The sequence below is a fragment of the Rattus norvegicus genome, chromosome 12 (genome assembly GCF_021556685.1).
Source record: "Rattus norvegicus strain SHRSP/BbbUtx chromosome 12, alternate assembly SHRSP_T2T, whole genome shotgun sequence".
Lineage (NCBI taxonomy): Eukaryota > Metazoa > Chordata > Mammalia > Rodentia > Muridae > Rattus > Rattus norvegicus.
Window position 1 is genome coordinate 39,589,633 of NC_141545.1, and position 12,592 is coordinate 39,602,224.

The 12,592-nt window shown below is 46.7% G+C and overlaps 1 long non-coding RNA gene across 3 annotated transcripts in view; it reads right to left on the reverse strand.

Moving 5' to 3' along the window:
* Window positions 1-12,592, reverse strand: part of LOC102552690 (uncharacterized) — a 35,531-nt gene that overhangs the window by 21,312 nt on the left and 1,627 nt on the right. Inside the window, 2 exon segments of one of the 3 annotated variants that reach the window (NR_190633.1) lie at window positions 9,614-9,952; window positions 10,428-10,536. This is a non-coding gene — a long non-coding RNA (uncharacterized LOC102552690). 3 annotated transcript variants of the gene reach the window in all.

Below are 12,592 nucleotides of genomic sequence, written 5' to 3' on the forward strand. Positions count from 1 at the left end.
TTACAAGGCACATTTGTCACAATTAAGGAGACATCAAGTAAAGGCTAGAGTTTGTTTGGATTTTCCAGTTTCTCCATTTCTGTCTGTTGTCTTAGTACCAGGGAAGCATACTACATTTAGTTCACATATCTCCTTACACTCCTTTTTGCTACTTCTTGGACTTTTTTTAGGGGGGGAGGTGCAGGGTAGGCAGGTCTAATGTAGCCCAGGTCTGGCTTGAACTCACTGTGTAACTAGGGATGACCTTGAACTCTTGACCCTCCTGTCTCCACCCACTAAATGCTAAGATTACAGGCATGGCATGCACAACCATGCCTGGTTTTATATAGTTCTGAGATCTAACCCAGGACTTCGTGCATACTAGGCAAGCATTTTACCACCTGAGCTACCTCCTGAATACTTGCTTGTTTGTTTGAACAAACAAACATGGTCTCATTCTAGTCCTGGCTGGCCTTGAACTCCTGGCAATCTTCCTTGTGGTCTCGAGGTTTGAGGTGTACCCATCAGGGCTTTGGGAAGGGCCCTTTCCTGCGATATGTCCCTGGTTTTCTCTGGGAAGGCAGGTTTTAGAAGGCAGAGCTGTCCTGACTTATCAAAGGTCCTTATACAGATGCCACTGGATGAAGGAGGACCGTAAATTCAAAGTCACCTCAACTACATAGTCAGTCTGTGAAGTTACGCTTCTCCCCTTCTCATACTGCACTCTTGGAAGAAAGTCTCTGTGCACTGCCCACACTATGACCAGTAGGTGAGTCATGAGATTCTCAGGGCTGAAAATCAGGTCCTCCCGGTCCTGGCCCACACCCTCTGCATCTCCAAGCTTGGCTTAGCTGACCTCCTGGGCCTCACAAGCTCTGGCACAGCGGGCCCTCTGTGGCCTCATCTGCTGCCACTTCCCTATTAGTCACTGCCCTCAGGCACACTGCCTTCCTTGTCCCTCAATGTGCTCTCCCTCCAGGCCTGTGCCCAGCCTCTCCCTCTGTCTAGAGCCACTTCCGGCTCCTGCTCAACTGCTTCAGCCAGTTTCTGTGTGTGATCACTCAGGTTACAGGACGGACATCTCTGCTGGAGACATCAGGAGAACGAATGGCCTCTGTGGGGTGGGGGGCTGTCCATAAGTTACTGCCATTCCACCCACTCAGCTGCCGTATAAGCCTTGTAGAAGGCATAGTGCCCTTCACACAGCTAGGGTACACTGTAGAGAACCTTGACAAAGGGCTGAGAGTGACAGTGTCTTCCAGAGATTTGAAAGACAGAAGGAAAGGCTGAGTGTGGTGGCACTCTATCCCAGGACTCGGGAAGCAGTGAGTTCCAGGGCCGCCTGGTCTACATAGCAGTTCTAGACTGGCTAAGGCTGCAGAGGGAGATCCCATCTCAACAGAAAGATAGAAAGAAACACTCACACTCACACACCATGGGGCCTGGAACTGCAGCTCAGAGGTATAGCACTTGTTAACATTGGGTTTGGTTCTCAGTAACACACACAGAGACACGGAGAGAAGAGAGAGAGGTGGAGGGGGAGGGGGGAAAAGGGAGAGGCAGAGGCAGAGGGAGGAGGGGGGAGGGAGGTAGGGAGAGAGGGAGAGAGAGAGAGAGAAAGAGAGAGAGAGAGAATGAGAATGAATAGCCAAGAGCCAAGTGTAGGTGCATACACATCTGCAACTTGAGGCAAGAGAATTGCTATGACTTTGAGGCTGTCTGGAGACCACAGCTAGTACCAAGCCAACCACCACGACAAGACAGATGGCATGCATCTGTAACCCCAGCACTTGTAAGGTGGAGGCAGGGGGATCAGGATTTCAAAGCTGGCTTTTGCTTTATAGCAAAAATAAGGGGGGGTTGGGGATTTGGCTCAGTGGTAGAGCGCCCTAGCAAGCGCAAGGCCCTGGGTTCGGTCCCCAGCTCCGAAAAAAAGAATAGAAAAAAAAAATAAGGCCAGTCTGAATTACCTGAGATCCTGTCTCAAGAAAGCAAAATAAAAATAAATTAGGAGGCAGGAGATGCCTTTCATATCAGCACTGGGAGGCAGAGGCAGGCAAAACTCTGTGAACTCAAGGCCAGTATGCTGTATGGAGTGAATTTCAAGACAGCCAGGGATATATAGAGAAATTCTATCTTAAACAAAAAATAATTAGAAAAGCATAAGTATACATAACAATAAAATAGGGGGACAGTGACCAGTCACCAATGCAGGAGGATTCACATCACCGGCAGCAGCAGACCCAGAATGGGAGAGCACTTACTGAAGAGTTCCCTGAGGACCCCTGAGAGACTCCAGAGGCTCCAGCCTCGGGGATAAGTGAGAAGTTTGATCCAGACTGACCCTGGGAAAGAAAACAAACAGTGGAGCGCTTGCTACAGCCCTGCCTGCCTACCACACACTTCAGATGGTTGTCTGGGCCCTGGGCCTAGAGCTTCATGTGTAGTGGTTGTGACAGTATCAGTGCCCCCTCCTCCAGCTTGGCAGGAACAAGTGTACACGCTCCCCCAGAGGCCAGCCCACTCATCCTAGGTCTGAGGGGATCCTGGAGAGACTTTCTAAAGGCTCACAAGTAGTTGAAGGAGATCTGGCAGCTCTGGTTTATATGTGGCTTAAGCGCAGCCTCAGGGCTTCACGACAGAGGATGCAATCCCCACTGTGAGCCACCGAGATACAAAATCAGTCAGCTAAGGTGTCCAGCATCGAGTGGAACCTCACAGGTGTATGTAAGTAGTGGCTCCTGCCACAGGTCCTGTGCTCCTCAGGGCTCTGGATCAGTACTTTGTTATGTGAATGGAACTGTCTAATATGCTGGCACCCACAGAAGGGAACAAGGCAATATGAGCAGAAACAAGAGCAGAGGCAGGGCACACAAAGCCTAGGACTGAAAGTTTCCAGCACAGACTCTAAGACCGTTATGCCTAAATGTTTAAAGCAGTAAGTACCCAGCTGGCGTTGTTGTTGTTGTTGTTGTTGTTTTGTTTTTGAGACAGAGTTTTGTAAAGCCCACCCTGTCCTCAGACGCCCCAGGAACCTGTTCCTCCTGCTCCCACCACCCAAGTGCTGGGGACACAGGGATCATGCCTGGTTTGCGGTGCTGCTGAGGGTGGAACTCGACTCTGTTACTTCTTAGGCGAGTGCTCTACCAGCTGAGCTACATCTAGGCCTTACAAATGGCTACAGGAGGGGGCCATGGTGGTGCGCACTTGTAATCCTAGCACTCAAGGCAGAGGCAGGTGGATCTCTGCGAATTCAAGGCCAGCCTGGTCTACAAAGGGAGTTCCAGGACCGCCAGGCTATTACAAACGAAAAGAAAAGAACAAAAAAGAAGGGTTTTTAGGAACTAGAAGCCTAAACTGGGGCCTGGAGACATGGCTCCAGACATGGACATGAGAGCACCGGCTGCTCTTCCAGAGGACCCTGGTTTGGTTCCCAGCAACCACATGGTGGCTCCTAACTGTGGGGTTCATTTCCAGGAGATCCAATGTGCTCTTCTGGTCTCTGTGGGCACCTGCTCGCGCTCGCGCTCGTGCTCTCTCTCTCTCTCTCTCTCTCTCTCTATATATATATATATATATACACACACACACACACACACACACACACACACACAAAGTATTCATAAACAAATAAAATAAAGAAAATACCAAAATAGGAAATAGACGCTGAATATTGCATGAAAAAATTTGTTCTATATTTGTTGCAAGTTCCAGACAGACAGATGGAGAAGCAGACAGACAGACAGTGTGGGGCATAAGAAAGCTGATGACTCAGAGCCCAACTTAGACCCAATGAAAAGCAGCCTCCAGATCCCATGAGGCCAGAGAATTGCTGAACAACTGCACCAGTGCTGGAACATCTTTGACTGTGGGCCCTGCCTCTGCCCTCCCCCTCCAATGTGGGCATCTAGGGGCACAAAGCCCCTTCTCTCCCTGAGGCTGCACACAGCAGGAACCAGTCCCCATCATGGAAGCCTGTCAGCCTGCTGCCAGCTCTCCCTGCCAGATGTCCTTCACCCACTGTTCAGTCTTTGTTGTCCTGCCTCCGCCTCCCTGGTTATCTGTGGGTTTAAAATAGACAGGCAAGGGAGGAATGTTGTCCAGCTACTCAGCTGCTACCAGCCCTGCTTGCAGCCTCAGATCTTCCAAATCCTTCCCCTGCAGCGAGTGGAACGGCTCGCTCGCTCACTCGCTCCACCTGTGTCAGAGCTTTCTCTACTGAGTTAAAAGGAACACTTTGAATACAGAAAACCAGCCAGCACACTGCTGCAACTGAGAGGCTCTGAAAGAACACCCTAGAACACAGCTCCTGATGTTCTAATATCCTGATTAGAATAGCCTTTATTCTAAGGCTACTGTGGTCCTACTAAGGGTCAAGGACGCACATCATGACCAGGCTGATAGAGTCCAACTGATCATTACTTCTGTTTGTAAGAAGAATGTTTTATTTTTACATAAAAGAGCCAAGACAGTCAGTCTCACTTTCCACATGGGAGCACTGAGTCCAAGAGGCAAAGCAAAGCAGGCATATGCATGTAACCTCAGCACTCGGGAACGTGAGTCAGGACGATTGCTATGAGTTTGAGGCCAGCCTGGTTTATATAGTAAGTTACAGGCCAGCCTGAGCTACAGTAGGAGACCCTGTCTCAAAGCAAAAAGTGACAATGACAAAGCAAAACAACAACAGCTACACACACACACACACACACACACACACAGAGGAGGCTGAGTGTGGTGGTGCATAGCTTTAATCTCAGCACTCAAAGAGTAGAGGTAGGTAGGTCCATATGAATTCAAGACCAGCCTAGTCTACATAGTGAGTTCCAGGCCAACCAGAGTTACATATTCTCTACATAGCTGTCCTAGAACTCACTATATAGACCTCAGACTTACAGGAATTTACCTGCCTCTGTCTCTCAAGTGCTGGGATTAAAAGCTTCTGTTAAGTGTGTAGACCATGTTATTCTCACTGACCTCTGACCTATTTCTACACCTGACTCCTTGATTTTCACACATTTCTTTCTTTGAGACTTCGTTATTTTTTTTTTTTTTTGGTTCTTTTTTTTTTCGGAGCTGGGGACCGAACCCAGGGCCTTGCGCTTCCTAGGTAAGCGCTCTACCACTGAGCTAAATCCCCAGCCCCGAGACTTCGTTATTTAATTATGCATAGGGGTGTGTGTGTGTGTGTGTGTGTGTGTGTGTGTGTGTGTGTGCATGCATGTATGTGTGCAGGTGACTTCAGGAGCCATTGTGCCAGATTCCTGGTAGCTGGAGTTACAGATGGCTGTGAACTGCCTAGCATGGGTGCTGGGCTGTCTGCTGCCCCTTCCACACATTTCCTCACCCTCATATGTAAACCTCAGGAGAAGGCCGGGCCTGTTTTGCTCACTGGCAGTTCCCAGTTGTAGAAGCTGCTCAGGAAAGACATAAGCAATGATGGAGGAGTGAAAGCACACAGGTGGGGTGTGGGAGGAAGAATGGAGCAGGGTCAGATCTCTCTTGGCTGTGCACATCCTCCAACAGTGAAAATGCTAGATGCTTTGTGGGAGCCTCTGAAAAAACACAATGCATTATTAATCCCTTTTTCTCTCTTTTTCAAAAAGGGCTGCCTTATCCCATCTACCCCAAATTTGCTCTTTCCTTCAAACTACAGTTTGGTGTTTCTGTTTTAATGTAAAGTGTGATGGGTGTGATGTGTGTATACCACAGCATGCATTGGTGGTGAGAGAGCAACTTTCAGGAGTCTGTTCCCTTCATCCGGGACCTGGAGAGCAAACTCAGGTTGTAAAGATGTACAGCATGCAGCTTTCCTAGCTGAGCCACCTTGCTGGCCTTCGTTTTGTTTGAGTTAGTGACCCCATCATGTAGCCCAGGCTACCTTCAAATTCATAATCTTCTTGCCTTAGCCCTGAGGTGGGATTGCTGGCTTTTGTTGTTGCAATGGGCTTCTAGTACATTCCATATATGGTTTCATAATGCCAAACTGAAGGGAAAGGGTGTGACAAAAATTGTGGCAAAATGTCCATCCCATCATAGTGGGCCGGCTTCTGGAAGCCTGTGGGAGGCTGGAAGGCTGAGGGGTACACGTGGCTCCAGTGTGAGTGAGATGGCCTAAGAGGATCAGCACTGGCAGAGCCACCCCCAGAAGAGCTGTGAGGTGTCATGAAGTTAACTCACATCCTCACACCTTTTCTTCCAGAGACATGCAAAACTTCACAGTGATTAGAATGTTCCAGATTTAGTGCCTGAGTTAACACCTTCTGTTGAAAAGAATCTTCACTTAAGAAAAAGAATGGCATGGAATTAAAACAATAAAACAATGAAAGGAAACCCAAACTGTTTGCTGTATTGCTAAGGAGAGTGAAAGCTGGATCCAGTGTGGCAGGTTTATAATTCCAGGTACTCAGGAGGCCTCTGGAGGAGGATGACAAGTTCAAGGTCAGCCTTGGGCAACTTAGTGAAACTGTCTCAAACATAAAAAGTTAAAAAAAAAAAAATCCGGAGAGAGGGCTCAGTGGAAGAACATACTGCTCTCCCAGAGGACGGGGAGCTCACAATCACCTGTAACTCCAGCTCCAGGGGACCTGAGGCCATCTTCTGGCTTCCAAGGGCAGCTCCACTCAGGTGCACACACAGCACACAGATACATACTTTAAAAACTGAGTGGCTGGGGGGCTGGGGATTTAGCTCAGTGGTAGAGTGCTTACCTAGGAAGCGCAAGGCCCTGGATTCGGTCCCCAGCTCCGAAAAAAAGAACCAAAAAAAAAAAAAAAAAAAAAAAAAAAAAAAAAAAACTGAGTGGCTGGGATGGAGCAGTTCACTTGCTAGCATGCTTGCCTAAGAGGAAGCCCTGGCTTTGGTCCTCAGCATCACGTTAACATGAAGTGTAGTAGTCCATGCCTAGTCTCGACACACAGAGGTCTGAAGTCAGCCTTGTTCAATCTGGAGTCCAGTCTGCAATACGTGAAGACCCAGTCCTAAACACTGAAAACCAGAACACCGCCAAGTCTTGGAGGTAGATTTAGATTCTTCTGAGACAAGGCATCAAACTGAAGGTCAGGATGGCCTCAGCATTGTGCCAATCCTCCTGCCTCAGCCTTCCAATCGCCAGGACACCATAGTTTGCTTAGAGCTTTGTTTTCATTTTGGTAGAGAGCTTGCCTGGCATGCTCAAGGTCCCAGATTTGACTTTCTCTTTAGGAAAATGAGAGAGGGATGGGAGGGGGGTGGAACTTTCACACACCATTAGGAAAAAACCTAAGGAAATCTAAATATGGTAGACTATAGAGTTAACACCATTTTGATATTGGTTATCCATAGCAAATGTACACATTATAAGGTATTAACAAGTCAGAGAGAATGTTCTCAGTTATCTTCTAGATGTTTCTGTCCATCTAAAACTGTTGTAAAAAAGTAAGGCTGAGTGTGGTAGCTCACGGCTATAATCCCAGTGTTCAGCAGGCAGAGGCAGGGGGATCATTTCAAATTTGAAGTCTGTATGGTTTATATAGCAAGGCTCCATTTAAAAAAAATATAAGACAATATATTCTATTTGCCAGGTATGGTATCCCATGTCTGCAATTCCAGTTCAAGGGAGGCTAAGGCAGGAGACTGAAAGTTCAAAGCCAGCCTAAGCTACATAGCAAGACCTTATCTCAAAACAACAACAGGGGCTTATGAGATGGTTCAGTGGGTAAAGACAGTTGATAAGCTTGATGACCTGGGTTCTGTCCTTGGGACTCCCATGGTAGAGGACAGCCCACTCCTTTGGTATCTCTGCTGGCATGTACAAACTCCCACCTCCACAACGTAAATAATTCAATATAATCAAAAGGACCAAAAAAAACCAATTAAAAATTAAGAAGTGATTTGGTTCAATTTCTAGGAATTTTGTGGATGTGTTTAGATGTTTAGTGTTCACGGCAACAAAGGCATACTGTGTAACATTAAAAAAGAATTTGGGGCTGGAGAGATGGCTCAGCGGTTAAGAGCACTGACTGCTCCTCCAGAGATCTTGAGTTCAATTCCCAGCAATCACATGGTGGCTCACAACCATCTGTAATGGGATCCGGTGCCCTCTTCTGGTGTGTCTGCAGACAGCTACAGTGTACTCATATACATAAAATAAATAAATAATTCTTTAAAAAAAAAAAGAAAGAATTTGGGGGCTGAAGAGGTGGCTCAGTGGTTAAGAGCATGCACCGTTTCTCCCGAGGACCAGAGTTCCAACTCCCAGCGACCTCGTTGGATATCTGTAACTCTACCCAGGCCAGAGCCTCTGTGGGCACCTGCACTCTTGTGCTGATATTTACACGTAATTAAATAATAACCATACATTTTTAAAAAGCATTCGGTATAGCTAAAAGCACTACAGTGCCAACTGCGGTGCTCTGACATCTCACTTCTGCTAAATAAGAAACCACACGGGGAGCACACACCTAAAATCAGAAAATGTCTCCAGCTGGGAGCGGTGGGGCACACCTGAAATCCCAGCTGTGGAGAGGCTGGGGCAGACGGATGGCTGCAAGATCAAAGTCAGCCTGGTGTACAGCATGATGCCTTGTCTCAAACAACCAAACAAACATCTGGAACAAGAAACCATCTGTTTACTGTTACCTCTGGGATACAGGTCAACAGACATTTCCAAACTTTCTACTTTTTTTTAAAAAATGACCATACAAAAAGCCGGGCTTCATCATGACATTTCAGTGTCTGTCACACACTGTTTGCCCACACTTGTTCCCTGCCCCACTCGCTCCCCTTTTACTTCCATATACTGGGTTTGGTTTTGGGACAAGGTCTTATTTTGTAGCTTCCTCTGTAGCCCAGGCTGGCCTTGAACTAAGAGCAATCCTCTTGTCTCAGCTTGCCAAGGGCTGGGATTATAAACATGAATCACCACGACTGGCGTTGTTAGTGTTTAATGGCCACAAAACAAAAACAAAACCAAAAAGCCCTCTATTATGTGTATATATTGCATTTTCTTTCTTTTTTCCTTTGTCTTCTTCCTCATGTAGCCTAGCTTGGCTTTAAATTTGACAGGTAGCTGAGAATGGCCTTGAACTTCTGATCTCCCTCCCTTTACCTTCTGAGTTCTGGAAGACAGATGTGCAATACTGGGAACTGAACCCAGGACTTCATGCTAAGCAAACACCATAATAATTGAGCCACATTCCCTAGCCTACAATATGGCTTATTTTCTTTGTCCACTCAGCTGTGGCTGGGTCCTTAGATTAATTCTATATCTTGGTATTCATGAATACTGCTATAATTCACATGGCTGTGCAGGCACCAGAAGGGGTATGGCTGTTGATGTAGTAGCTCTAGCCGTTATATAATTTCTATAATGACAGCATTTATTTAATGCCCACCAGCAGTGTATTGATACTGCTCTCTCCCACCCACCCCACATTGGTAACCATCACTGGATATTATTTTCCTTCTTTCTTTTTGCTGGCTTTCCTTGGTAGTTTGTTTTCATTTTTTTGTTTGTTTGTTTGTTTTTTGTTTTGAAGGTTTTTTTTGGGGGGGGTGTCAAGACAGGGTTTCTTTATGTACTTGTTCTGTAGATCGGGGCAGCCTCAAACTCATCCCAAGAGCTGGGATTAAAGGCACAAGCCACTACCCACCCAGCTAAATAAATAGTTTTTTATTTAATTTTCTTTATGTGTTTGAGTGTTTTGCCTGTATGTATGTGCACTGTGTGGATGTCTGAAGTCCATAGAGGACAGAAGTGGAATCAGGTCCCTGAAGATGGAGTTATAGATGGCTGTGAGCCACCAGGTAGATACTGGGAACCAAACTTGGGTCTTCTGCAAAAGCAACAAGTGCTCTAACCACTGAGCCACATCTCTCGCTCCTACAGTTCGTTTCTTAAAACATGCTCTGGAGACAGTTTTGGTTTCAAGCTTCTCTCTGGAGTTCTGGCAAACTCAGGGCCTCGAAGTCAGGTCTCAGTAAGTTTGCTCTGAACCTGCTGAGCATACACACGGAAAGCAGAATGTGTCATCAGGCTGGGAGGAGGGGAGTGGAGACAGAGGGACACGTCAGTGAGCCCTGTGAGATAAAGGAGCTCTACATGCAGCGTGCATGTCCAAAATGTCACACAACTAAGTATCTAGTAATGCTTAGAATGGCTAATATGGCATCAGGACACACACAGTCTTTAATACCAGCACTTGGGAGCAGAGATAGAATACATACAAGCTTAAAGCCAGGCTAGTCTACAAAGCAAAGTCCAGGCTAGCCAAGGCTACAGAGGGAAATCTCTCAAAGGAAGGAAGGAAGGGAGGAAGGGAGGGAGGAGGGGAGGGAGGAAGGGAAGAGAGAGGAGGAGAGAGGGGATCAGTGAAAAGGCCAGATGGTTCAGTGGGTAAAATACTTCCCCAGCGAGTCTGACGACCCATGCGTTATGAGAAACCACATCAACAAACAAACCAACCGGATACCTGAATGCAGTGCACACACGGACAACCCCAGCACTCCTAAGGCAGACTGGCTTGTGGAGACTGGACCTCCTCTGGCACCCCGAGTGTCATCAGGTCACAGACTGGAATGCTGCAGCAGAGAGAGATCATCTCACAGCAAGAGAAGGAAAGAATCAATTCTCAAAATGCATATACCCACACTCACACACGTATGGATATGTACAAGTCAGTGTAAAGTAAGGAAATAGGATATTAATTATTCTCTGAGCAGGGAGAAAGGAAATGGCTGGGGGAGGAAGGCTATACGGCTTCAACCCACTCTCTGATATACCTTCCTTAACCTGGTAAGGATACTGGTACATAAATTAAAAAAACCAAGACTCGATCTTCAAAACAATCAACTTTAGGGTTAGAGAGCTGGCTCGGCAGTTAAGAGTATATATTCTATTCTCACGAGTACCTGAGTTCTGTTCCCAGCATACACATCAGGCAGCTTAAAACCACCTGTGGTTGCAGCTCTAGGAATCTGACACCCTCTTCTTGCCTATGTTCTTGCACGCTCACACACGCTCACACACATAAACACCTAATTAAAAGTAAAACCTTTAACAAAATAATGAGGTAAATGTGGTTGGACACACTTTGGTAATCCCAGCACTTGTGATGCCAGTGCAGGAGAATCACCCTGAGTTTGACGCCAGCCTGGGTTACATAGGGAAATCTTGTCTCAAAAACAAAACAAAACAACCCCCCCAACCAAAACCTTAAAACCAACCCTCTCAATAACCTATGTCCTCTATTTTCATGGCACACCCAAATAACACCAGCTTTAAACAGTCATTAAAATCTTCTGTGAACCCTCTTACTCTCCAAAACCAAAACCACATCTACACTTTTATCCTTGTAGATGACTCGTGTGAAGGTAACTTTGGGTATTCAGGTGTGAGTGCATGACGGCTTGTCAGGCTGTGAGTCTTCAAAGGGTGCGGTTCCCACACCTGATGCCTTGGGGATCATTCCTCCAGCACCTACACACAGCTGCACAGTCAGGGCCAGGCACATTCACACATGTTCTCCTACCCTTCCCAACCAGAAACCTTTCCCCTTATCTCTGAGACAAAATCTTACACAACAGTCAAGGCTGGTCTGGAGCTTACGTAGCTCAAGCCTCAAACTCACAGCTATTCTCCTGGTTCAGCTCTGTAAGTGCTGAGACGGCAGGAACAAGCTACCATACCTGGCTTCCAATTGGACATCATTTATAAATAATCCTACCAGTGACCACTGAAGAGAAGGAATTCTACCTAAGGTTAGAAGACCTTACCATTCAAATAGGAAGGATTTCCCCCTCTCTATTTTACTCTGTGCTTGTCTAATAATTCCTGATACTGTGTGGCAAGAGATGCCTGCCTTACCCAGCAACAATGTTCTCTTAGAGAAAGGCCCTGCCAGGCATGTATGTATGTACGTATGTATGTATGTGGCCCTTGATCCCTTAGAGCCCAGTCCTGTAAATCCACAAGTATTACAGGAGATGTAGGTGCAGAGAGAAACATAAACCACACAATCAAAACAAGAAAAGAGCATGAAACTCCTCCAGTCACAGACAAGTCCGACATCAGCACCCAGAACCTTGGCGTGGTTTTCTCTACTTCTCTCAGTCCTTTGAAGAGCAGTGAGACTTTTTTGAGCAGCAGAAACAAGATGATTTTGTGGTTTGCTCTGACAGAGGAAGTGGTGTGTGACTTGAATAGTTCGGTGGCAAAGCAGCAGGTGTGGGTTCTGAGGACGGACAAGGCTGGAATGCTGGCCTGTAAGCCTCACTTAAGCTAGGCCCTTGGGTGGTTACTGTGTGCTAGTGAGCCATGCAGAAACTGCCTTGCTGTTTTGCTTTGCTTTGTCTCTTTGAAACAGGATCTCATATAACCCAGCCTGACCTTCCCAAGTACTGAGATTATACATGTATGTTGTCACCCTGGGCTTCCTGGCTTGCTCTTGATCTATGCTTAGCAAAATGGGCTCTTCCTCTGCGTCTTCTGACCTTTAGTTGTACCCTCATCTTCTGTGGGCCCTGTTAAGAAGTTCTGCCTTAAACCTCAGGTGGATCCTTCCTGAGAGCATAGCTCTACCTCTTAGGCAGGTCTGATCTTTTTCATGGAAAGGGGAAAAGATAAAATACCATAAAC